Source organism: Vicia villosa, linkage group LG6, assembly GCF_029867415.1.
Source record: "Vicia villosa cultivar HV-30 ecotype Madison, WI linkage group LG6, Vvil1.0, whole genome shotgun sequence".
Classification (NCBI taxonomy): Eukaryota; Viridiplantae; Streptophyta; class Magnoliopsida; order Fabales; family Fabaceae; genus Vicia; species Vicia villosa.
Genome location: NC_081185.1, coordinates 95,007,064 through 95,011,846, shown reverse-complemented (window position 1 = coordinate 95,011,846; position 4,783 = coordinate 95,007,064). Strand labels below are relative to the sequence as shown.

Here is a 4,783-nt window from a genome sequence, read left to right as displayed (position 1 = left end):
TTAGATAAAAATAAATAAATAAACAAAATTTAAAAAAAATAATTACAAACCCTGAAAAAAGCACGTTAGCCTAACCCCAAAAAAAAAGTTGCCAAACCTAAACCCTGCCAAAACCTAAAACCTATAGGAGCATAGTATTCACCATTTAAGTTATCCCCAGCAGAGTCGCCAGCTGTAGCAACCTGCCCTAAAAATAGACTTTTAGAGTCGCCACCTATTCTACCAAGGCGAATAGGAAACCTCGCGCAGTTAAGAGATCAGGGTAAGATACTATATTCAGGTCGAGGGAAGGTGTTAGGCACCCTCAACCCTTTCCTATGGTTTGCATTACAGAGTCAAGGTTTATGGCAGAAGATAAAGAAAGATGACAGACAGGGTCAAGGCAAACAATTATCATTATTAAAGGTTTATAATTTAGGAAATAAAAATCGGGAAAAATGAGATTTAGAGGGAAGGGGACTCGCCTTGGTTATCCAAGTGCCTACGTATCTCCTTAGGGAGAATCAGAGTCAACGTAGTTCGGGGCAAGGGTTGTACGCCCTTAGAGTTAGAGTTTGAATGGTTTGAAGGCTTTTTGACTGGCCTGTCGTAGTTTTGAATGAGGATGGAAATCCGTATGTTTGAAATTTGTGGTTTTGAAAGGTTTGAAAAGTGTTTTTTTTAAGATTTGGGCGTACAACCCTGATTTTGATTTGTACTATTAACCGCGATAATCGATTGATTCAATTACCATAGTTAACAGATTAATAGTTGTATCATTACCAATTCTAATCGATCGATTCCATTATCACTAATAATGAATTATAATATTTTTTAATAATTTTATGAATTGATTTGCATTGTTACCCCTCGCAATCGATTGATTCGATTAAAAAGAATAACAAATTTGAAGTTAGAAAAAAAGAAAGGATTAATCATCACAACTAATAAGATAGTTGCAACCATTTAATCGAATATAATTTAATTTTTATTTTAATTAAATAGCATTTTAATTAAAATTATTGTTGACCATAGCGATTAATCGATTTAATCGGCACGAACAACAAATTAAAATTCTTAATATAATCATTATATACTTATTTTATTAAAAAATAATTATTATATAATTAATTATATTAAAAAAGATATTTCAATTAAAACCAAAATAAATAATTAAAATTATTTAAGTTAATTAGGATTTATATTCAGTGTGGCAGCTTTGAGGGTTTATGTTATAGACATCAGGTCCCAGGTGCGTTGGATCTGGTTTAATGGTAATTTAATGGTCAGATTTTAGAGGGACTATGATAGGGCACACAGGCTGAGCACATGGGATTACACAAGGAAATTTAGAAAAAATAATAACAAGGGCCAGGGATCGAACCCTGGACCCTAGAGACAACACACGCGTGCGTTCACCATCCCAACCAGCGGACGAACCTGATTAATGGATGCACACAGAATATAATATACATAGTAAAGAATCCTGGGCCTCTTTTGCGCGTGAATTTCAAACCGGCCAATGGCGTAACGCCACGCCATCGTCTCCCCCAACGAACCCTGTAAATCTCTGCAAACATAGCTAGGAATTTGCTACGATTTCGTTCGTAGCCAACAAGCCTGGAAAATAGCGAACTGCACCTGAACGCATATAAATCTAGCGCACTCATCTTGTTCCCCTTGTTTTCACCATGCGAATTCATTCATATGATTATTTTAACCTAATTTTATCTCTAGTGAAAACCCCCAATTCAAAACTCATAGAACCCTAAATGTCTATCAATGGTGAATAGCATCAAACACGCCCAGGAATTAAATTAACGCATCACAAACATTCACAGCACCAAGAGCAATTATAATACACAATAAAAAACCTATGGAGATGCATGAATCAACCCAATCGAGCCATGTTTCAGAAGCGCATACCTTGGCCAATTGGAGGTCGTTCTGGGGTTATTGATGCTATGCAAGTGTTCAAACAACTTCAGAATGATCCCACGAACGTGTAGCAATGCTCAAATCCTCGCGAAAACTCCTCAATCCCTCAATCCGAATCCGAGTTTTCTTGGAGAATTTTTGTTCTTGATGCCTTGCCTCTGACCGGAACCTTTCAACCCCTATTCATGTGCATAGCTTCAGATACTTATAGGCTTGTATTAGGTCAAGAATTTGAAGCCCAATGATCACTAAGTCCAACTTTGCCATGTTTGAGAAAATTCACTTTATTCCTGATTCATAAGTTACCATATTTGGCAAATATTGTATCAATCTTCTCCATTTGATTTATGCACGAAAATTAGATATATTTTGCCATTAATGTTGTTTGGAATTGGCCAAAATATATTTTCTACCAAAATATTTGATTTCCCATTTATTTAAATCATTAAAAATCAATTTTAAATGAAATAAAATTGTGTAAAATCAAATAAAATGAGATAATTCGTGTCATATGTTTTGGATAACTTGTGGGCCAAATTTAAGTCATAAAAGTATGGGCCTATTTGCAAGAAATCCAATTTGAACCTTCTTATTTCACATTTTGCCTTCAAAAATCACCCAACTTTGATCAATCATATCTCACTCAATTTTTAAGCTATGAGGGAGTTCTAGTACTTTTTGGAAACCACAAGATGTCCTCTACAAGCCACTTTGGAACATATTTTTCATTTGGAGCTTTTATCTTGATCATATCCTCTTTGCAAAAAAACTGCTTTTGAAGGATGCTTGAAAATGACCTGTAATCTTTTGTACTATAACTCTCAAATGAAGCATTTCTAGCCCTGGCTTGTGAGAGACAAAGTTGTAGAGAATCCAATTTCCTTCAAAATAGGCTTTGAGTGGGGAATTTTTGATGTTCCATGTGAAAGTTATGCCCAGTCAAAGTTGGGTTGACCTTCTCCTAAAGAAACCCTAATTTGAACCTTTTTGTATTTGTTCATCTCTGAGTTTCTATTAATGGAATCATGATCAATCTTTGATCAAATGATGGTTATGCACCTCTATGCTTGATGTTTGACCAATGATCATAGGTTTGAATCATGCTTTGATTGTAGTTGACCTTCAGGTTTGAATCAGTTGACTGTGGATCTTGGGATTGTTTGAGCAAGGCTTTGGAATTGAATCTTGAACTTTGAATTATTGTAAATGGAATATGGAAGGCAAATTTTGGGGTATGACACCTGTGGATTCGATATCTTTTAAAACTACACGACACGACTGTGCACTTGCAGTCATCAGATTAATAGACATGTAAAGTCGCGATCAAGTTTTTGGCGCCGTTGCTGGGGACTATTTAAGTCGATATCGTAACTCACTGTTACACCGTAGAGACTAGGGCAATTGTTTCCTTTCTTTTTTGAACGATTGTATGCCAAATACTCGTTCACAAGGAGGAGATTTAATACAACGAATTAACGAGATCGAACGTTTTATTAACGTCAAACGTCGAGCTCGCAATCTTCCCGAAGTAGCACTAATTCCGATTAATCAGGAATTGATATTTACTGATCAAATCAATCAAATTACCCCGAAGTTAGAGATGGCTGCTATTCGTCCTCTTAGAGACTATGCCGCTCCTTCACGCGTTGAACCGCACTCAAGTATCGCACCACCTGCGATTGAGGCGAACAATTTCGAACTGAAACCTTCATTGGTACAAGCTGTTCAACAGAACCAATTCTCTGGAAGCCCTACAGACGATCCTAATCTCCACTTATTTGTGTTCGTGCAATATGCCGACACTGTCAAAGCTAACAACGTTAGTTCCGAAGCTATTCGATTACGCCTCTTTCCTTTCTCCTTGAGAGATAGAGCTAGAGCGTGGCTTCAATCCCTGACTTCTAATTCCATAACTACATGGGACGAATTGAAGAGAGTATTCTTAGCTAGATATTTTCCGCCTAGCAAAACCGCTATACTAAGAGGTCAAATCAACGAATTTACCCAAAAAGATAACGAATCACTCTTCGAAGCTTGGGAACGATACAAGGATATGCTTAGACTATGCCCTCATCATGGACTCAAACCATGGCTGATCATCCATACTTTCTATGGTGGTCTACTTTATAACACTAAAATGACTATAGATGCCGCTGCTGGCGGAGCATTAATGGACAAACCCCATGATGAAGCATACAACCTCATAGAGAACATGGCACAAAACCATTATCAATGGGGAGGAGAACGAGCTGCTCTAGAGAAAACCCAAACCAAAGGAGGAATGTATGAAGTAAGTGGTATAGACCGCGTTAACGCTAAAGTAGACGCTTTAACTCAAAAAATCGAAAATTTAACCATCACTCCTTCAGCCACCGCGGCTGCTGTAGCACCTAACTGCGAAATTTGTGGATTAACTGGACACGTAGTTGCCGAATGTCAACTCTTGACTGGTATCCCATCTGATCAAGTAAACTACGCTTAAGGAAACCCTTATTCTAACACGTACAACCCTGGATGGAAGAACCACCCAAACTTTTCGTATAAGAACAACAATGCGTTGTACGCGCCTGGACAAGCACCTGTTGTCCCACCTGGCTATCAAAAAGCGCCTGTAGCTGCTCAAAACGCCCCTAGGAAGTCGAATCTAGAAATCATGATGGAAAATTTTATAGCTTCCCAACAACAAACCAACAAAGACTTCCTGAATCAAAACATCCATAATAGTGAGCAACTAAAACAATTATCAAACAAAGTAGATGCTTTAGCTACACATAACAAAATGTTAGAAACACAAATCTCACAAGTAGCTTAACAACAAGCACCTACTGCTGCCCCTGCTGGCACGTTTCCTGCTCAACCACAACCT

General features: G+C 37.5%; 1 non-coding gene across 1 annotated transcript; it reads right to left on the bottom strand.

Moving 5' to 3' along the window:
• Positions 1-3,892: 3,892 nt before the first annotated feature.
• On the bottom strand, positions 3,893-3,999 carry LOC131615342 (small nucleolar RNA R71). Its single transcript, XR_009287762.1, has one exon. It is a non-coding gene; the product is annotated as a small nucleolar RNA R71 (small nucleolar RNA).
• Between the last annotated feature and the right edge of the window lie 784 nt (positions 4,000-4,783).